Source organism: Papio anubis, chromosome 18 (assembly GCF_008728515.1).
Source record: "Papio anubis isolate 15944 chromosome 18, Panubis1.0, whole genome shotgun sequence".
Taxonomy (NCBI): Eukaryota; Metazoa; Chordata; class Mammalia; order Primates; family Cercopithecidae; genus Papio; species Papio anubis.
This window is the reverse complement of record NC_044993.1, coordinates 29,707,933-29,731,082: the sequence shown is the minus strand read 5'-3', so window position 1 is coordinate 29,731,082 and position 23,150 is coordinate 29,707,933. Positions and strand designations below refer to the sequence as shown.

The 23,150-nt window shown below is 36.9% G+C and overlaps 1 long non-coding RNA gene across 1 annotated transcript in view; it reads left to right on the top strand.

The window, feature by feature from the left end:
- Nucleotides 1-1,890: 1,890 nt before the first annotated feature.
- LOC103880484 overlaps nt 1,891-23,150 on the top strand; it is a 190,096-nt gene continuing 168,836 nt past the window's right edge. Inside the window, exons 1-2 of the long non-coding RNA XR_641558.4 lie at nt 1,891-3,191; nt 8,648-8,695. This is a non-coding gene — a long non-coding RNA (uncharacterized LOC103880484). The remainder of the gene's footprint in view (nt 3,192-8,647; nt 8,696-23,150) is intronic.

Sequence of the window (23,150 nt, the reverse complement as noted above, 5' to 3'; positions counted from 1 at the left end):
TTCTTAAATACTGTAGTTTTAACAGCTGTCTCTAGTTTCTATCAAAGTACCCTAAAAATCCTATAATAATATTTTCCACCTCATTTCCTCCTTTCTTTTGACTGCATTGTGATAAAGCACTGTGTCCGATAAGGGAAAGTGACAGCCTTGTCAAACTCTAGACCAAGCATTTGCATGCTGTTATTTTATTCACAGGATTAGAGCAGCCACCAGAAGCTGAAGGAATTGGCTTTCCCTAAATCATACATTTTCACTGATGATGGTGTTTTATCCTACAATCTGTCACTCATAAACTATCTCTTTCATAGTTCTGAGGTTGTTTTTTGGAGAAAATGCATCCTTTATTTTCTGCTAAAAATTTATTGTTGTGGAAACGAAATTAATACAGGAACACTGGACACCATCTTATTTTTGATGAGCAATTGAATACCAGTCATTAACATTAATACGATGATAAAGTCACCAAATGCTTTAGTGTCTTTAATCCCAGAAGACAAAAGTGCTTTATAAACCTTAAGTAAATATTGCGAATGTCAGTAGTGCTTCGTCAGAAGACTTTAATAACTGCTTCAGAAAAATATTTTCATTTCTTGTCTACAAGTCGCCTAATAATCACTTGTAGGAAAAAATAAATAAATCTCGTATTCAAAGATTCCAATATTAGTTCCTCTGAAAAGGGTAGAATATCTTTGCACGTTGAGCTTCTTATTTCTCCAGTTCATTCATTCAGTGGTAAGATTTATGGTTTGAACTATTTTTCTCATCAGGTTTTGTTCTGGTCAACCTTGAAGGGAAGACTATCAACAAACAATCTCTGGCAGAAATTATTCTCAGAGCTAGATTTCTCCCCTATTAATTATATAAGTGTTAAAATGCTTACTCAAGGAAAGAATAATTTCCACAGCAAGAGGTAGAGATATTCTATAACAGTTACTTATAATAATTGCTTCAATTCATTTGCAACTTAGTTCCTGCTCTTTTGTCTAGCTGCATGTAAAAAGGCACAGCAAAGAGCATTGTGTCTGAGATGGGACATAATATGTGTTTGAATTCTTGCTCTTTGTACTAATTCTGTTACCCGGATCTTGCAAAACCATAGAAGACTTCCATGATTATCAAGCACTGGTCATCTTTCAGTATCCCTCTTCCTAACATGCATTAGTTCTAGTGGCTAATTCATGTTTGGGAAAGTCACCTAAGTATCGTCTTTGTTTTTGCCTCAGTTTGTTTTTGGCAAAAGTTTCCTAATATTAATTTCCTGTTTGTTCCTGTAAGAGTGTGTGTCTTGGATGCTGGAGGCTGGAAAAGGTTTGCAGATCCTCTGCCCTAAGTGTAGAGATGCATGTTCCTTCACCTATGTAGAATAAAGACAACTATAGCAATTTTTTGTTTGTTTGTTTGTTTCCTCTGTCCCAACGCACAGAGTTATTTGTCTTTAGCTATGTGGATGATGACTTCATGCAGAGCAACTCACATTCACCAGTGATTTCCCACCATTTCTCTATCAGTAGTCCCTGTCCATGGTTTTCTTCTTACAATGTTACCAGTGGTGGATCTTGACCCTCCATAAATAGAAGTAAAACAAGAGGCTGGGCGCGGTGGCTCACGCCTGTAATCCCAGCAGTTTGGGAGGCAGAGGCAGATGGATCACCTGAGTTCAGGAGTTTGAGACCAGCCTGGTCAACATGGTGAAACTGCGTCTCTACTACAAATACAAAAACAGTAGCTGGGCGTGGTGGTGTGTGCCCTTAGTCCCAGCTACATGGGAGGCCGAGGCAGGAGAATAGCTTGAGCCCGGGAGGCAGAGGTTGCAGTGAGCCAGGATCACGCTATAGCACTCCAGCCTGGGCGACGGAGTGAGACTCCGTCTCAGAAAAAAAAAAAAAAAAAAGTAAACCAAGAGTCTGAAATGGGCTTGAACAAGGCAGTTTATTGGGGCTTTCACCTTAAGCAGAAAGGGAGACAACATCAGGAAGGAACCTGCTGCTGGCTTCCCCAAATCAGGTAATTTGGGCTTTTCTTTTCCTTTGAGCCTCCTCCAGGTGACATTCTTGGGGTGGTTCAGCGGTTATGTCTGCATAGTCTCATGTCATGCCTTAACATGCGTGGTAGGTCTCATTTGCATCTTAAATCTCCACCCAGAAATGTGACTTTTACTATTAAAATGAAGCAAAGTTCAAGTTAGGACAAACTAAGATGTTACTTAGCGTTGGGGAAGGTCTCTTAGAAAGTCTCTACAGTTGGCAACCAAGATGTTTGCGGTTAAAGTGCTTTGTTTCTTTCAGGCCTAATCGGTCGATTTTGTGAGAGGAAGCGTCTGTGGTGGCGCAGCTTCCAGGCTGAGTGTAGCTAGTCCATTAGGAGTTAGCAAGGAAAAACCGGGAGGGATCCCTGTTCTGTTCTCGCTGTCTCAATTGCATACAAGGGATATTGTTCCCAGGCTGTTACCGGCGGAGGGTCTTGTTGACTTCATGAGTTGTCCAGGTTCTTGGCGTTTTGAGCAAATAATTGAACAAAACACACAAACAAAGCAACAAAAGAATGAAGCGAGGAAAGCACAGAGTTATTGAAAGGAAAGTAAACGCCACAGAGTGGGAGTGAGCTCAAGCAAGCAGCTCAAGAGTGCTGGTTACAGGATTTTGTGGCGTTTAAAAATACCCTCTAGAGGTTTCACATTGGTTACTTGGTTACACCTTATGTAAATGAAGGAGTGGCCCATGACCAGTCTGATTGGTCGCGGGAGGCAACCAATCAGAGGCTGAAGAGAAGTTAGGAAGTTGCACATAAAGGCTTGGCCCCTGACCAATCTGACTGATTGCAGGGGGGGCCAATCAGAGGTACTTTCCATTTTTCACAGGGAAAATGGAAAATAGGGGTGAGAGGGCAGGGGCTTCCAAAAGAAGTAGGCTCTAATCCTTTTGTTACTTGAGCATGGAGAAGTGGGGTTTTCCTTTTGATTCAGTTCTAGGAAATCCGACTGAATTGGCCCTAGGTTTTCTGCCTCCAGACCCTATTCTCCTGCCTCAAGGCTAAGCGTCTCCCCCACAACTGCTCCCACCCTGGCACCCCTGCCAAACTGCCTCTCTGAAGGCCAATTTGTGAATTTCTCTATTCTTGCATGAAGATAAAGAGGTGTATGTCTAAGTACAGCTGTACCTGCCAGTGGATCCTGGTCCAGCCCCTTACTGGAGGTATGACATTCAATAGGTAACTTAACCATCCTGAATCTTCTTTTTCTTAACTGTGAAATTGGGCTTATAAGAGTATCTACGATAGAGAGTAGTTGTGAGGATTAATTAAATTTAGAAACTAATATTTATAAAATATAAAATATGACCTTGCCAGAGTAAAGACTAGCGCTCTGTAAGATACCATAAACTTTACCAGTAGTGACCTTGTACAGCACTCCATTCAGTCCTGAAATCCTTTAAGGGTGCTTTAAAAAAAATCTGAAATTCTTTAAGGGTGGTGTTATGTGACCCTTACTCCCTAGGGTCACCTATCAGTTTATCATTCATAAATTGCCAACTGAACCTTTACTCTCTTCATCTCTTCACCCTACCCCGACTTCCCTCCTTTCCCAGGACACATTCTTTTTTCACTGTCTGTAGCTTAGGCAATTAGTCATTCCTGTTTATAAGAATTTCCCTTTGATGAAGCTGGAAATAATTTCAGGGTGACATGAAGGGAGAGAGATACCTTAGTTCCCCTCTGCCTGTACTATCTTTTGTGAAAACATAACAGCAATTTAGTTAACAAAAAGAGTTGAGGTATGAAAAATCCTTCTTAGACTTTCATGATTATTAAGAGCTAGTGATTTTTCAGTATCTCTCTGCCTAACATTAATCAGCTCTAGTGTGTGGTTTTTGCCAAAAGTCTCTGATTCTTTTTTGTTTTTTGGGTCTTTTGTTAAGAAACAGGATATTTCATTGTCACCCCGGCTGGAGTGCAGTGGTGCTATCACAGCTCACTGTGGCCTCAAACTCCTGGGCTCGAGTGATCCTCCTGGCTCAGGGCCCCTGAGTAGCTGGGACTATAGGTGCATGATACCACTCCGAGTTAATTTTGAAAAATTATTTGTAGTGGTCTTGCTTTGTTTCCCAGGCTAGTCTCGATCTCCTGGCTTCAAGCAATCCTCCCTGTTTGGCTTCCCAAAGTGCTGGGATTACAGGCGTGAAACACTATACACAGGCCTAGTCCCTGATTCCTATCTCTGGCATATGGAGTAGGAGGCTGAGATTGCCTTTTTTATTGTTCACTTAAACTACAGCACAATCTATGTCCCACCAAGAGGGAAGAATAAGCGTCCTTGAAGATGATGAACAGATGAGAGGATCCTTTCTGTCCAAATTAATTGTTATGAATATTTAAATAAGAGAATTTTGTGCACAGATTAGAACAGTGCTAACATGCTTGGTGGTTGACCCATTTCCGTTAACCTTGTGCAACATTCTAGGTTGAGGCAATAGGGCAGTTATATGTACACTTATGCCTTCATATTCAGTTTACTAAACCTCACATCCAGAATTGGTGTTTTATAATGATGAAAGCTTAAGAAAGATTTTAGCATCTTAAATTTGGGGGAGGCTAAACCATTGTCATTTTTGTATTGCTGCTTTTATTCATCATATTAGAATGTTAACAAAAATGGTTGGCAAGATATTTTTGTGAAATGATGCCACATCAAAATGAAATGAACTGGAAACTTAAAACTTATATAAAAACTAGGGGAAAAGGCTGCTACATTTCTTTAAAATTGTCCTTTACAAAAAATAAAATTTCTGATTTTATAAAATAAAAACACTAACATTTTACACTTATTTGTAATTATTGCATTTTTTACACATGTGTATTTCATTTCTGTTACAATTAAATAAATAATCAAAATGCAGATTTTTTCTCTCTGCTTTTAGAGCTCTATCACATTACAGATAGACTTCAGAAATAGCCTTGTTTCTCTAGAGAAGAAAACTTATTCCATTCAAGAATGCAACTATTATTGTAACACATGCACATTTTTAACTGATCAGAAATATAAATATGTAAGCCTGACCTTAAAGTCAATTGTATTTACTTTATAATCACCAAAAACATTAGAAAAGAAATTAATTTACAATAAATTCACACTCCATATTATTTTTAAAGAGGGAAACATAGATAGATAGTTAATCCTTCCAGATTCCGATGTGATATTGAACATCCTCTGTTCTAGATGTTTTATGTATGTATGTATGTGTTATTTATCTTTCCTTGGCCTCCCTTGACTATTTGTCTCAACATTACATGCCAGCGGCTTTTTCTCTTGCTTGAGGGCAAACAGCATATTGTTCATGTTGATCATGGTGAATGCTTGTTTTCTCATTATAAAATAATTTCCTAGTCATCAGCATCCCCACAGACTCTGTAGAACTGTCCTTGTTTTACACAGCAATGACATAGGGCTGCACTTCCTTGAAAACTTGGGTAAGGCTAACTAGAACAAAATCACTTGCAAAGAAATTAAATGGTAGAAATTTAAACCAACTGTCAGTCACTTTCCTAACTCATATGAATGGGTAAGAAGGGTGCAGATAAAATAAACGTGACAAGGTCAATCTTGTTTCTAAATCCAACGAGTTCTCTCAATCAAATTTGAGGTTACAGAGCAAAAATTGAAATGAAACAGCAGAGGAGCAGAATACCAACAAATTGCAAATCCTAGGTCTCTAGGCAAGATGTTGAATGAAGCCAACTGGTAGGAGAAGGCCTGATATCAGAGAACAAACTTGAGCTTTGAAGTCAGATATACTGCACTTACATTTGAATTCTAGCTCTACTGTTTCTTAGCTTCAACTGAAGTATATGACTTAAATTATCCAAAGTCTTGGTTTCTTTACATGCATAAAGATAGTAATACCTGTCTCCAAAGCATTTGAATAATTGAACTGGAAAATGTGGATAAAATCCCCAGCATACTATCTCTGGCACGCTGTAGCCATTCCAGTATTTGTTCCTTTCTGTACTTCTCCTCTCAGGAAGTGGCATTAATTCCTGCAACCTGTTTTTTCCAGAAATACCAGAACTCTTTCTATCAGAATTCAGCTAGTGCCGAATTAATGTTAGGTCCTGCCATAAAGCGGTTTTATCATTTCCCAAATTCCCTTTAAGTATGTATGTGAGGGAGTAGTATCTTGCCTCCATTTACTCTATTTTCAGAGATTCCTCATGTAAGGCTATGGGGGAAACACATAAAATAGCGAAATTTCAATTTGCAGGAAACAAAATGACAGAAAATATTTATTGAGACTCTTCAATGTTATCCATCAAAAAGTTACTGGTTTGTTTTCAAAGGAAATTGCCTTTTTTTTCCTTTGTGGAATAAGTTATGAAAGTGTTCCTTGATAACTGCCAGTAATACAGAACTTTTTCCATCATTAGAAAATCCACAGAATTATTAGACGACTTCAATTGTTATACAAATAAACAAAAATCTTCAGAGTGGGCTAAGATGGCCACCTTAGAAAAAGAATTATAGCACTTATTAAGAAGCAGTAATAAGACAAGTATTTGAAGAACTATCAGTTTGCAGCTGCATTAAAAAAGACAGCTCTGTACTTACCTTTATAGGAATGAACAGAGATTTTCATTTATTTTTAAATTGAGTGTAGATTTGGATAACACATTTGTATTCTACTCATGACTTTGCCAGTAGTAGGTCCTTAGAAATGTTTACTGATTTTCTGGTTGATTCTGTTTCTACTTATATGGACAGTAAGATAATCAAGTTCCTTCTAGCTCATGGAAGATGCCCAATAAATGGTAATATGTATATATGTATACCAATAGAACTAAGGTCATTATCTTCTTCAATTCTGACAAAAGGCTACAGATTATTCTTTTGTGTGCAAATTTATGGGATACATGAGAAAATTTGTTATATGTATATAATATGTTGTGGTCACATCAGGGTCTTCAGGGTGTCCATCACCTGAGTACAATACATTTTTGTTATGTATAGTCATCCTACTCTGCAACAATCATTGAATTTATCTGTCTTACTGTATGTTTGTACCCTTTAACCCACTTCTCTTCATTCCTATCCCCCCTGCTCACCCTTCCCAGTCATGTTATCTATTTTTCCACTCTCTACCTCTGTGTTTCATTTTTCTAGCTCCCACATCATAGGCATACAATATTTGTCTTTCTGTTCCTGGCTTATTTCATTAAGACATTGACCTCCAGGTCCACTCATGGTGCTGCGAATGATATGATTTTATTTTATTTTTAACTGCTGAATAGTTTGATTAAGTAGCAATAGTGGATCCAAGATTTGAAATCAGGACAACTACCTTCTTTTATTCTATGAAATTGTGAGTAAATTGCAGAACAAGCAAGATGATAGGCACAGATGTTATCAGAATGTTCTAGCTTGGTTTGTAGCCCCACCAGGGGCAAGTGTGAAGTTAGCGAGAGTTCTAGACTTCATGCAAAGCAATGTTGTCAGGGAGCCATTTCACATGATGGTCATGTACAGTGATAAGGAGGGATATTACACATAAAAGCAAGACAACATTCAGCTGTCAAATTTATTCCTGCTGATTTTTGTTCTTCACTACAGCTTGTTGAGGTTATTTTGGATGTTGGCCCTGGTTTTGATTTAAATTCAAACTGCATGTGGCTTTCATATCTTTATCCAGTTTTTGATCAAGACAAAGCCAAACATGCCTCCTGAAGAGAGGTCCCATCGTGAAATCTATTACAAAACACTTAGTGGATATGGTTCACAATGAGCTGTAAAGTGTGCTATTCATATTTATAGTGTACTTAGAAGTCCATTTAAAAAATCTAGTTCACAAAGTTGCAATAATTTTTTTCTAGTTGAAATAATTTGTGTTATAATACATAGTATCATTCACTTGTTTGGAATCTGAAAAAGAAAGGATGGTAACCAAGCTTCAGAAACAACACATTTCAGAAGAATGTCTGCCTTATTTGTCAATGTTATCCTTGGTTTCCAGCGTAGTATCTCACACACACAGTTGCTCAAATAATACTTATGAAATAATCATTGTTTAAAACCACAAAATTAGTTGTTCTAGTCATTACACATAGATTTGTTCTTTTTATATATGATTTTCATCAAATATGCCATGCCATATTTGATGAAACTAACTAGTTCATAGCAGAAATTCCTATAAAAACAATTTTGTGAAGGAAATCTAGTCTGGACCACACTATGCACTTACCTATTTTTTTTTTTTTTTCTCGGTAGAGACAGGGTTTCACCATGTTGGCCAGGCTGGTCTTGAACTCCTGAGCTCAAGTGATCCACCCGCCTCGGCCTCCCAAAGTGTTAGGATTACAGACTTGAGCCACTGTGCCCAGATTGCACTTAATTGTATTTTGTTCCCACAAAACTACATCTGAGTTATGAGTCCTGGACTCACAGACCTTCATTATGCTTCAAAACAATTTACTTGTAGAAGTAACCATTAGCATGCCAGTTGTTTTACACATATTCTGTCAACCAGTCATCTAGATTTTCCACTAAGGTAGATACTATTCTGATCGTGTTACACACATAAGTAAAATGAAGCTCAAATAGTTTGTTTTTGCCAAATTCTAATAGAGCCAAGTGTTATTTCTCACGATTTTTTCTTACCTCTAGGTATTGCAGTTTTCAGAGATTTTGAAGGCTGAAGATGAAAATAAGTAGGTAAAAATAAATTCTTCATTAGTCAAGTTTTTCCAAGCTTAGAAATGTTTATGTAGTGGGGATTGAAAAGGGGGAATCCCAGGTAAAATAGGAATTTGGAAAATAAAATTTAGTTCATTAGTAAATCTAGTATCTCTGCCTCAAAGAATGAGATTATCATGACAAAAAATATAGGAAATTCTTAGCAATTATTACCAAATTCATAAGATAAATTTCATCTTGCAATCAGTATCCAAATAATTCAAATTTAAAAGAAAAGAAAAACTAATATGTAAATAATTTCCCCAGTGTCTCTTTTGTCTTTACAAAATGAAATTGGTTCCCATAAATGTATTCATTTTCCTATTATTAGGAACAATCACTTAGAATGATGTTTTTACTATTATAAGAATGATCACATATTGTGATATGTGTGAGTTTTGAAAACAACATCCCTAGAGGAATCATCTTAACGGAGTGTTTCAAAGTGTTTAACATAGTGCTTGCTATATGTGTGCATGTAAATAGATGCACTTTTTTGTAGAGAAGTCACAATTGGAGAAGTGAATGCTGGAGAAATACTAGTAAAATTACAAGAAAATTAGCATGCATGTCTCTCAGTTAAATGAGCATGCAATGTGGAAAAGGGGGTCACATTACTTAATTCATTGACTCTTTCAAATCACTCACTGATTAGATACTCTGAATTCAATAAAAGTTTGATTTGGAAATATTTTAATTGAGTGTTACTGGTTGGCTAGAATTGGCTCTATAACACAGATGATTCTCACTATTAGATAACAGGATATTGTTAAAAAAATGATCACACCTTTATTATCTGTGACATTTTGTGATGCAGATGTTGCATTCTTAGGCAAAATGCAATAGATAATTGTTATAAAATACTATAATGAAATTAGGCTGATTATTCTATTTGATTTAAAATGTCATATAGTAAAGGTTATTTTCACTCATGAAGATTAAATGTGTGTGGCCATATGTTAGAACAATCTTTTGAATTGAAAATATACTCAGCTGAAAATTGTCAACAAACTCAGAAATATCCAAAGAAAAATAGCTTTCTTTTTTATTTGCCAAAGCATCTTCTTTCAATTAAAATGTCATTATGTTACACTCATGGATGACACTCCATTATGACAAATCTCGTATAGGAAACAGTAAATTATTCTATATATAAATTTGATGGCATTTTGATATGAAAATGTGTAAAATCTGTCAATACCCCAGAAATAGAACATCAACAAAGAGGATTATTGGTCCACCCAAATAATAATGTAACCATTCAGAGGATAATGTTTTCCAATTGCAATTACATGCTCTAATTTTAACGGGGCTATCATTTACAATAATTTGGCAGATTTGGCTCATATTTCTTTCAGAAATTCATTTCTTCATTATGCTTCAAAACAATTTATGGTGCATTTATGTTGGGGAAGATAATTTGCTTATTTTATTGTGAGTGGAAATCAGTAATTACATACAATCCCATTTTCTCTAGACATAAAGTTAATTCATGGTAGTAATTTTATACAGAATATTAGCTGGCATTAGTTATGATGAAAATGTAACTGTGGTAAATGCCTCTATTATAACTGAATTTCCTTGGACTTGGTGGAAAAAGAAATGTTGACTTAGTAATAACAATTCCATGATGTTGTGGCAAGCCTATGGATCATTTGTCCTGCTAGCAGTATGTGGGAAATTATTACTGCCAACTCTCTGGCTTTGGATACGACTGAGTTTGAATCCAGACTTCTCTATTTCTGTGTTATGCAACTTTGAGCCAGTAGCATAGCTTGTGCAAGCCTTAATTTTGTCACCTGCAACATGGAAAGAATTACAATACCTGTGTCATAGCGTTCTTAGGGTTAAGTGAAAAGATACATGAGCAATTTTAGTTAGTTTCCCAAATTTATGGATATAGCAGTAGTGTTTTGAAAAGTACCTGACAAATATGCATCAAAATATGTATTTATCTTCACCCAACTCTGACTAGAAGATCCTCATACTGGAGGAAAGCAGACAATCAAAATAAAGGAAGGAAGAATTTTTAATTTCTGTAGCAATTTTTGTTGGGATTTTGTTAGGAACTGGACTGGGACATTAATAATATTATGCCTTCCAATTCATTAACATGGAATATCTCTCCAACATTTTAAGTTTTTATAAAATTTCTTTATAAAATTTCTCCAGTCTTGCAATTTTTTATATAGTGGCCTTGTACATTTTTAATTAAAAGTAATACTACATGGTTTATAATTTGTTATGCTGTTGTATATGCCAATTTTATTTGATTTGCCAATTGTTCATTGCTAGTGCATATAAATAACACTGATATATCATCATTGTAGTCTGCGGTGTTCATTAATTCACTTGTTAGCTCTAGTAATTACTTTAGAATTTCTTTAAGATTTCTACATGTGCAGAAAAGAACATTTTATGTCGCCTTTTTTTACCTTTATACTTTTAATGTTTATGTTCTTTATTCTTCTTGTTATTATTGCACTGGGTAAGACATCCAGAACAATGCTAAGTAGCACTGGTCAGGGCAGCCCATCTTACCTCACTCCTGATGTTAGAAAGAAATTATTTGTCTTTCAATATTATGATATTAGTAGGATTTTCACGAAGGGCCTTATCTAACTAAGGAAGTTCTTTTGTTTCGCCCTAGTTTGTTGGGAAATTTTATCATGAACGTGGGTAAAATTTTGTCAATGCTTTTCCTGCATTTATTGACATAATCATATGTGTTTCTCCTTTATTTTGTTAATGTGGTGAATTACATTAATTGATTCTCAAATGTTAAACCAGTCTTCCATTTAGGGATAAACACAACTTTATCATCTTATATTTTCTTCTTTCCTTCTCATATATTGTTACAAATATTTTGTTATTTGTGTCTGAGGATACTGGTTTGGGTTTTTATTTTCGTGTTAGGTCCTTGTCTAGTTTACTTATCAAGGTTATGTAGACCTTATAAAATGAATTAGAAAGAGTTCCATCCTCCAGTATTTTCCAAAAGACTTCAAGATTGATGCTATTTCTTCCATTAATGTTTTCTAGAATTCAACAGTGAAGCCATCTGTCCCTGAAGGCTTCTTTGTGGGAAGAGTGTTAATTACAAAAATATAATAGATTTAGCAAATATAGAGTTATTTTAATTATCTGTTTCTTCTTGTGCCTGTTGTGTTTTTCAAAGAATGGTCTTTTTATATGAGTTGTCAAATTTATAACCATCAACTTGTTTATAATGATAGTACACGTACTGATGCTACCTCTTTCTTTTCTGATAACTGTGCTTCTTTTAAATCTTTTTTACCCTTGGTCATTATAGTTATGGGCTACTTAAGTTTATTTTATATTAATCTATTTTATATTTTGGAGAAGGAGACAATATTTCTATACCACTAATAATTAGTTTCATTGCTTTTCCTCTATGTTTGACTGTTTCTGTTTCTTCAATTTTCCCTCTAATCATTATTATTTGCTTTTATTTGTTTTGAGTGAATTAGATCATGTTTATGGGTTTTTTTATGATAGACATTTGTATAATTGGTTATATGCCTTTCTTCTCTCCTAATATAAGCAAGTGATGCTACAATTTTTTCTCTGTACACTATGAGAGTGGTACCCTACATATTTTTATATGCTATGTTTTAATTGTCATTAAATTCTAAGTATTTTCTAATTATTTTTAGCTCTTGTTTTAACCATAAGTTATTTATGAGCATGCTGCTTGATTTCCCAATTTTTTAAAAATTTCTAATTTAATTCTATCTTAGAATACATATTATATGATGTCAAACTTTTGAAATTCAATGAGACTAGTATTATGCTTCAAAATATGGTCTATCATTGTGAATGTTCCATGTGCTCTTGTGAAATGTATGTTCATATTGGTTGTACATAGTATTCTATAAATATCAACTAGATTCTTAGTTATATTTGAATGGCTAAATCCTTATTGAACTTTAGTCTACATTTTCTATCAATTACCGAGGGTGGAGTGTCTGTCTTCTTGATGAATTGACCTTTATCATTACAAAATGCCTTCTTGTCTCTGATAATAAGCCTTTCCTCTGGAGGTCTACTTTGTTTGATATGCACATAAGTGTACCTGCTTTTCCTTACTATTTCCATTGCTTTCCTTTAACTATTTACTAGTAGAATAAAGGGCACCTCTTGTGAACAGTATATAGTTGGGTCTCCCTTTTTTACTTAATCTGAGAATCTCTGTCTTTCATTAGACTTGCATTGAATTTTCATATAATTAATGATATGCTTTTGTTTATGTCTACCATTATGTGATTTTAAATTTAGTATTTTTGTCCCATCTGTCCTTATTTTATCCTTCTTCTGAATTTTTTTGGGGTTAACTAAGTACTTTGTTTTCCTTGACCTTCATCTTTTTGTTTAACCTTTATTTTAAGGGGTACAAGTGCAGGTTTGTTACATAGCTATACCTGTGTCATAGGGGTTCGTTTTATAGATTATTTCACTGTCCAGGTATTGAACCTAGTACCCATTAGCTGTTTTTCCTGATCTTCTCCCTCCTCCCACCTTCCCCCTTCTAAAAGTCCCCTGACTTTTTCAGTTTTATTTAACTTTCAGCTGCACATCTAGGGATTATAATATTCAGTGTTAATATCTACAGTGTACTATGTTGTGAATTTGCCACTTCACATGTAAGAATTTTAAAATAATAAGCCTCAGTTTCCAATTATCTTCCTTTCTGTTTCAGTTGTTTTCTACTCTATTACACTTATTATACATCCCAAATACTTTGCTGTTATTTTGTTTTAAACAATTACCTTGTAAATATTCTTTTAAATGGGAAGAGAGTAGTCCACAGTACTTGCACACAAATTCTCAGTTTGCTTTCTCTTCTTTCAATTATGTGAATATGATAGTACCAGTTATTAGTTTCCTTTAGGCTGAAAAACTTGCTTTAGCATATTTTTTTAACTTCCTTTTTATTGGTGCCAAATTATGTCAGTTTTTTTTTGTTTTTTGTTTTTTTTTTTGACAGAGTTTCACTCTTTTGCCCAGGCTGGAGTGCAGTGGTGCGATTGGCTCACTGCAACGTCCAACCCTGGGCTTCAAGCGATTGTCCTGTCTCAGCCTCCCAAGTAGCTGGAATTATAAGCGCCTGCCACCATGCCTGGCTAATTTTTATATTTTTAGTAGAGACGTGGTTTTGCCATGTTGTCCAGGCTGGTCTCGAACTCCTGACCTCAGGTGATCCACCCACCTCAGCCTCCCAAAGTGTTAGGATTACAGGCATGAGCCACCATACCCGGCCTCTGTTAGCTCTTAAACTAAAAATGTTTTTATTTTGCTTACATGGTTAATGCCATTTTCTCTGACCAAATAACTAAAGAATAATTTTTTATTTTTAGCAATTTAAAATTTGTTAGCTCCTTGTTGCATTGTTCTGATGAAACATTATCACCCATTCTTATCGATGGACCCTAAGGTGTTTTTGTCTTCCTTCACTGAGTTGTTTTATGATTTCATCTCTTTGGTTTTCGGCAATGTAAGCAGTAATGTGCTTAGGTTTGTCCTTTTTTATATGTTTATTTATACTGGTTGGGGCTTGTTTTGTTTCTTAAATCTGTAGGTTAATATTTCTATAAAGTTTGGAGACTCTTTTATTTCCACCTGCCTTTACTTCGACTTGAGTTTATGGATATCTTTTTATACATTATTATATCCATCTTTTCTGTTGAATCTTTGAACATATTCACATAGCTGCTTTAAGTCACTACTCGGCTAATTCCTACAATAGCATAATGACTCAGTATGTTTCTATTCACTGTTTTCTCCTGGGTATGTGTTACAAATTTTTAAACTGCACTGTGTGTATCTGGATTTCTTTTTCAAAAACCTTCACTTTTGTTCTGTCAAGCATTTCACTTACTGTTTGATTAGCTTAATTATACTCAAGCTAGTTTTAAGTCTTAGTAGGAATCATCTAGAGTTACTCTTATTCTAAGGCTACATCAGCTCTATTTATAAAGAAAGGCTTTTCTGGGATTTTACTTGAATGACTTGGTGTTCAGTGATGTCTCTTTATATGGTTGATTATAAATTCCAACTATTCCCGGTGATACAGAGAAGGGTGAAGCAGGGAAGTGCTGGGAAGAGGAAGGCATGGTACCTGGCTGGGGCTCCACCCCTGGGCTTGTGCCCACAGACCTAGGTGAGGGCAGGCCCTCCTGACTTCTCGCCCAAATGTTGCATTTCCCAGGACCACCCTGGCCCGCCACACCTCCATCCTCTGCCTATAAAAACCCCGAGACCCTAGCAGGCAGACACATAGGTGGCTGGACTTCAAGAGAAGCACATTAGCAGAGGAACACAGGGGCAGCTGGATGTCAAGAGGAACACCCCCATATAGGAGCACATGGGCATGGCGGCAGGCCATCAACTGGTGTCACGAGGCGGAGTTTAGCCAGGGCTGTTGGGGAAGAGTCAGGTAATGGAGTGTGGTGAAACTGTGTCCGGAATTGGTTCCTTCTGGTGGGTTCTTGGTCTCGCTGACTTCAAGAATGAAGCTGCGGACCCTTGTGGTGAGTGTTAAAGTTCTTAAAGATGGTGTGTCTGGAGTTTGTTCCTTCAGACGTTCAGATGTGTCTGGAGTTTCTTCCTTCTGGTGGGTTTGTGGTCTTGCTGACTTCAGGAGTGAAGCCACAGACCTTCACAGTCAGTGTTACAGCTCTCAAAGGCAGCACGTCTGGAGTTGTTCATTCCTCCCAGTGGGTTCGTGGTTTTGATGGCTTCAGGAGTGAAGGTCTATGGTCTTGATGGCTTCAGGAGTGAAGCTACAGACCTTCACAGTGAGTATTACAGCTCATAAAAGCAGTATGGACTCAAAGAGTGAGCAGTGGCCAGATTTGTTGGGAACAGCTAAAGAGCAAAGCTACTTCGGTGGGGAAAGGGACCCCACTGGGTTGCTGCTCCTGGCTTGGATGGGCTGTTTTTATTCCCTTATTTGGCCCCACCCACATCCTGCTGATTGGTCTAATTTACAGAGAGCTGATTGGTCCATTTTACAGAGTGCTGATTGGTCCATCTTGACAGAGTGCTGATTGGTGTGTTTACAAACCTTTAGCTAGACACAGAACGCTGATTGGTGCATTTACAATCCTTTAGCTAGACAGAAAAGTTCTCCAAGTCCCCACCTGACCAGAAGCCCAGCTGGCCTCACCTCTCAAAACAATCTCCTTCTGGCTCCCTGATCTGCTGAGAGCTACTTCCACTCAATAAAATCTTGCACTCATTCTCCAAGCCCACATGTGATCAGATTCTTTCAGTATACCAAGGGAAGAACCCCAGGTTACAGAAAGCCTTCTGTCCTTGCGATAAGGCAAGGGTCTAATTGAGCTGACTTTAACACAAGACACCTATGGATGGCTAAACTAAAAGAGCATCCTGTAACACACACCCACGGGGGCTTCAGCTGTAAACATTCACCCCTAGACACTGCCCTGGGTTTGGAGCTCCACAACCTGCCTGTCTTATGCTACCCTAGAGATTTGAGCAGCAGGGCACTGAAGAAGCGAGCCACTCCCCCATCGCACGCCCTGCGAGGGGGACAAGGGAACTTTTCCCATTTCACCTGCACTATTTGACCTTCATTAAAAAAGTTCTTTTCTGCCAGTCTTCCCAGAGTCTCACCTCGAAAGTACAAATTAGTATTCAGCAAAGCCTGAAGAAAAGCACTATGCAGATATTTGTGGCTGCTTCCGGTCCCCATAAATTTCTGTTTAACAGCTTCAAATTCTGATCTCTTTTTTTCCTGCCCAGTGAGACTATTGTTCTCTGCTTGACCACTACTCCCTTATGACAAAGTTTGGAAAAAGCCTTCAGCCGGACAGAATATAAGGTAGATGTTAAGCTTTTATCACGTACAGAATTTCCCTTCTTTCTGTCGTCCAGTGACTACAAATAGCTGCTTCATATAATTTATCCATCAGTATAGTAGTTTTATGGTTGGGGTATATGTAGGCTATCCGTAACTGTGTCTTCACCAGAATTGGAAATCCATTTTAGTTGTATTTACTTCCCATTAAATTTTGTGGAACCTATTCACCATGTCCGAAGTAATAGCCTTCCTAAGGAAGTCTCCCTGTGTTTATAGAAGCAGAAGAAATAGATTACTTGGCCAACATGGATACATTTTCTTATAAGCATCAGTACAGCAGGTATGAGATATTTGTGTAGCTTAAAAGTACAAAGAATCTTTAAACTTGGTAAAATGAAGCCTCTTTATTGCTAAATGATGTGTCAGGACATTTTTAGTGGGTGAGAGACAGATCTGAGATAATAACTTTGGGCGGGGCGCAGTGGCTCATGCCTGTAATCCCAGCACTTTGGGAGGCCAAGGCCGGTGCATCACCTTAGGTCAGGAGTTCGAGACCAGCCTGACTAACATGATGAAACCCCGTCTCTACTAAAAATACAAAAATTAACCGGACGTAGGGGCGGGTGCCTATAATCCCAGCTACTTGGGAGGCTGAGGCAGGAGAATCGCTTGAACCCAGGAGGTGGAGGTTGCAGTGAGCCGAGATCCCGCCATTGCACTCCAGCCTGGGCGACAGAGCAAGACTCTGTCTTAAAAAAAAAAAAAAAAAAAAAAAAAAAAAAAAAAAAGAGGGGAACCTTAATCTTCTGGTCTGTATTTAGGGTGGAAAAATAGTAGAAAATAGCATGGGGTGAAGTTTTTAAAGAATGGTAGTGTCTCAGAGGATTTTGTTTAAATGTATCTCATTTAACACAATGCACTGTCTCTCTTAGAGATGGTTAAGATAATGTTACACTATTTAAATGTCTGATCACAAAAGAAAGAAAAAACTACGGAAGTTTTTCTAGACTATCTGTTGCCCAAAAGCCTTTTTCTAGGGAACATTTTGTTGTTGTTAAATGTATCCATCATCACATGTATTTACCAAGATATTTGTGAATGCAGAGTTGAGTCATTTTTTTAATGATCAGTGTGTGCAATGGTAAAAGCAAAAGGTTACTTCAGGACTTTTCATTTCTTCATCCATTTAATATTTTTGAAAAGTACTAATGAGCAATTGGAGTTAATTGTCAATTACAAATAAATGTATTTCTTCAAACAAAAAAATTATTCTGAAATCACATGCTCCCATTATAAAATGTTTTCTTGTTCCCCTTGAGAAGAGCTGTTTTACATAATATTTTAACTATCATAGTTTTCTTACATTTAAGTATAAAATTCCCATGCTAGAGTTCTCAATGTGTAACATTAAAAGGCTTGAAATCCATTTCTTTTTCTTCTTCTTTTTAAGTTGCTAACTGTGAAGATATAAGAAACAGACTGACACTAACCGCTTCAATGTTTTGCTTAGAAATGGAGCAATGGACTGTGCACAATGCAGCCCATTCATGTTGGCCAAGAACTGAACTCCTCAGGGAGCCACAGAGGCAACATTTCGCTTTGTATGGTTTTTCACAAATCTTGGACCTGTATTAAATAAAATTTTTGACATGGAAGCCCTTGAAAAATTCCCATGCCTATTATCAGCCCAGTTCTAGCTGCTTCTAATTATCTTGCTTAACAATTTGAGGGACTTTTTTTGTTGTTGTTTCTCACGAGAAACTGCCAAACCAGAAGAGGTGGTTTAGCATGGTGATTTGGCTGGGGGAAACCATTTTTGGAATCCTCTGAGTAACTGAAACCAGACTTTACACGTTTGAAAGATAAAAAGATCCCTGTAGCCTTACAGGAGGATGATTAACTCTCTTTCTATATAACTATGAAGGAGTTTACCAAGAGCTTACCTGAAAACAGACTCTACTGTAAACAGAACTTTAAATAGCAGAACTTATGTGACCCAAGCTAAAACTTACTAGTATTTTCAAATACTATTCACATCCTTTTCGTAAAAGAAGAAAGGAATGCACGGCTTTGAAAGCCTCACAATGATATTTCTGCCATTAATATGTGCCTATAAGAATAAGATCTCAAAACTATAAGTAATTTATATTAATTAATTCTAATTCTCAAAAAAAACTATCTCATGAAGTTATATCTCCACTCTTTATATAAAAATGATCAATTTCTGAGACATTAAAAAAGGTATCTAACTGCATATAGCTAATAGTAGGAGAGAACCTAGATTTTAAAAAAAATTGGGCTATGTGATTTTGACCTGACACACTTCATATTACACATTTTTAATTAGATATCTAAGAAGACAAGCTAGCTAACTTGGCATCCTAAAACTAGCTCTTTTTCATTCTGCGTGGTTTTCCAATGTTGTATTCACCTTCACAATCAGGCTCAAAATTTTTAAATGATCCTTGTCTTTTCTCCCTAATTTATTTTCTTAATCACTTCCGTATTCAACGTCTCCATTCTTTGTCTCTCACAAAATAATCAATGGAATCACCTAATTGTGATACCATTTTTCTTGAACTCAATATTTTGAGAACTCGACATTTTATCCTTGATATTCTCTGTATTCCCTTTCCTTAAAAGATAATATAGTCCTCCTTACTCTTTGTTAGTAATTCTTAAGAATTTAATTCTAACCACTGCTACTTAACCCTTCATCATTATCTCCAAATCACGCATAAACTTACAACACAGTTTGATGTTTGCTTGTCTTTATGTGCATTTGTTTCCATTTCATTTCTAGAGTGAACCACAAGCTTCTAGCAGGTACGTTTTGTATGCAAACAAAAAATACTGTATTCGAAACCCACAAGAGAAAGGGAGAAGAGAACAACATATTTTCTGAGGGTCTATTATACTTAAGACATAGTCTAATTTCTTTCTTGTTATTATTGTATTTAATCTCCTAAAAAACATCCAAGGTAGGCATAAGGACCCTTTTATAAAAATTATGAATGTATGGCTTTAAGGTATTTAAGTGCTTTGTTTATGTCACCCAGATAATAAAGGGTTGAACCCATTTTTTTAACACCAGTATCCCTGATTCCAAAACCTATGCTAATTCTATTATACCAAAGAGCTTCTTCCAGATTTCTGATTAGTTGACTTTGTATTAATTCAGTTTCACAATAATAGAGAGAGTTTACAGATCCAAATATTTTGACATAGCATCATACAGATGTGTATTTCTATTAATAAACCGGAACCCTGTGAGTATAAATTAAGAATTTCAGCATTTATTGACAAATTATAATTTGGCAAAAAACACATTCTATAGAAAATGAGGAGTGTGGAAAGTAAAATTAAATAATCTATAATGTGGAACTAACACGCATAACTTCAACCATATAAGTGGACTCATTACCAAAGCAGAAAATATATTCCAAATGGTCTATGTAATTTGTAAAACTACCAGGTATTTCTGCTACAAGATTATGACCATATATTCATTGAAATCTCTTTGAGTTCTTAAACCAAATGAAAATATATATATATAACCTGTAACTTTAAAAGAGATTTGAAGGCATGCGATGCAGCTTGGGTAATAAATTGAAATCTTCTGTCCCTACTTATTCATTCCTCTTCATTTTCTGTGGGTAGACAAGGTTTGCCCACAGAGCTGGCCCAGTAGGCACACCTAATAACAAAAGGTTATTCTTACAGGAGTAGTTCAAATTAACTTGCAAATCGAAGGGAATTGTTACCACCAGCAAGATGAAATCAGTTTACTTATTTAGGTAAAGTTTTTGGAGCTCTGTGTTTATGTCACTAAAGAGATACAGCAATATGTTTCACAATGAGAGAATGACAGTGTTTAGAGGGAATAAACTCTCTTGCCATGCCATGAAAAACAGAAGGATAAAGTTGCAAATTTAGCTGATTTATCTGATGTCTTTTTACATAATACATTGTTGTCTCAGCATACTCCCACATTCATTTTTCATTTAGCCAGAATTTTTGCTCTATTTTCTGTATATTTCCCCCATATCCCAATATTTACTAAAGATATGAACCAGAATTTTATATGTCTGGTTGTTTAATATAAATTAAATCTTTAAAATGTCATTACTAACAACTTTATTGAGATGTATTTCATATACCATTGTAGGTGGTAATTCAAACTGTTTAAGTCAGTACTCTTTAGTATATTCACAGAGTTGTACAATCATCAAAATCAATTTTAGAATATTTCATTAACCCCAGAAGAAATTCTGTCAAACACAAGATGACATATCCAAGATGATGTCATAGCTAAGGTAATTGCCTAACCCAAGGTCATAAAGGTTTACTCCTATGTTTTCTTTTTTTTTTTGAGACGGAGTCTCACTCTGTCACACAGGCTGGAGTGCAGTGGCCGGATCTCAGCTCACTGCAAGCTCCGCCTCCCGGGTTTACACCTGTCTCCTGCCTCAGCCTCCCGAGTAGCTGGGACTACAGGCGCCCACCACCTCGCCTGGCTAGTTTTTTGTATTTTTTAGTAGAGACGGGGTTTCACTGTGTTAGCCAGGATGGTCTCGATCTCCTGACCTCGTGATCTGCCCGTCTTGGCCTCCCAAAGTGCTGGGATTACAGGCTTGAGCCACCACGCCCGGCCTACTCCTATGTTTTCAATAACATACATGTGTAGAATGTGCAGGTTTGTTACATAGGTATACATGTGCCATGGTGGTTTGCTGCACCCATCAACCCTACATGTAGGTTTTAAGCCCTGCATGCCTTAGGTATTTGTCCTAATGCTCTCCCACCCCTTGCCCCTCACCCCCCAACAGGCCCCAGTGTGTGATGTTGCCTACCTGCATCCATGTGTTCTCATTGTTCAACTCCCACTTAAGAGTGAGAACATGTGGTGTTTGGTTTTCGGTTCCAGTGTTAGTTTGCTGAGAATGATGGTTTCCAGCTTCATCCATGTCCCTGCAAAGGACATCCTATCATTCTTTTTGATGGCTGCATAGTATTCCATGGTGTAGATGTGTCACCATTTCTTTATCCAGTCTATCATTGATGGGCATTTGGGTTCATTCCAAATCTTTAGTATTGTCAATAGTGCTGTAGTAAACATACGTGTGCATGTGTCTTTATAGTAGAATGATTTACAATCTTTTAGGTATGTATCCAGTAATGGAATTGCTGGGTCAAATGGTATTTCTGGTTCTAGGTCTTTGAGGAATTGCTACACTGTCTTCCATCTTTTAAGATGTAATATTCAAAGAACATCTAGGAGATTTGATTACAATTAAAACCAAAAATAAATAATATTAATTGGGTATGCTAAATGGGAACCAATAAGATGGCTCAATCCCACACTGTATAGAATTGAAGCTGTAACATTGGTAGGAACAAATTCTTGGTACTAGGTCCTATGTGGAGTCTAGACTGGTGCTCATGGTAAAAGCCTGCGAGTTCCTCCCAGCCATGACTACTGGGACTTTGTACTAAAAAATATCCTTTCAAGGGGCAATTGTCAGCTTTCTTTTGGATGTTAATTGAAACTACTGCAAAGACTAAAGGCCATCAAATAATCTTGAAACTTGAAATACCCATGTTGTCACGGTGATGTAAGAGAAACATTCTAATGGGGATAGCAGTGCCCAGGAAAGTTTCATTTAAAAAAAATGAGAGGCGGTTTATAGGGGATCATGCTGTGTGGGAAATTGCAAGAAGGAGATATTTACAAGCGGGGGGCTGCCTTTCCCCTAGAGCTGACTCTGGGACTGTGTGAGGAGCTACTGGATTCTACTATCACTTGGACAGTGTTCTGTAAACAAACCAACAAAGAGCTGATTAACTTGGGGATGGCAGTTCCAAAATGAATGGACAACATCTTGTTTGGAAGGCCACTACTATGATTAAAGAACATAAAAACAAATTATCACAGTGGGCTACATGATATGCTGTTTTTCTGACAGTGATGGAAGAACTGAACAGTAGTAGGAGCCCTTATCTTTAGGTTTTTGTGATTCAGAACCAGTGACCTGGCCACACATTCAGGCGAAAGAACAATAGAAACCTGACCTAGTACAGGGGTGCCCATTTGAGGGAAAGCCCTGTGTAATTTACTGTGGGAATTTGAGGAGGGTGTGCATTAAAGTAAGACATGTCAGTCAATGCCCATCGGAACAGCTCCCAGATTCGGAAGGTGGTTGGAAGTGACAAGTAGATGCTCTCATGTGCTTGTTCAGAGTGGCCACCTGGATCTGTGAGTGAGTAGGCATGTGGCACTGCAGGACATAACAACATTTCTAACAGAAACCTGTAAACTTGGGTAGCCTCACCCTGGAGATATTTTATATGACATGTTGATGGACTGGGCTAATTACTAAATTACTGACAGCTAAATGCGACTTCTTATGATGTTTATGACCAGTTTCCTGTAAGGGATCTGTGGCCAGAAACCAGGATTGGACTGTGTCATAATAAATACACATGTGGTCTCTACCCCCATTTTCTGCCACATGGCTCCCAAAATTTATGGAATCTTCTAAATGATAAAGATCCTGTTGTACCTGAAGATGACTGATGGCTGAGAGC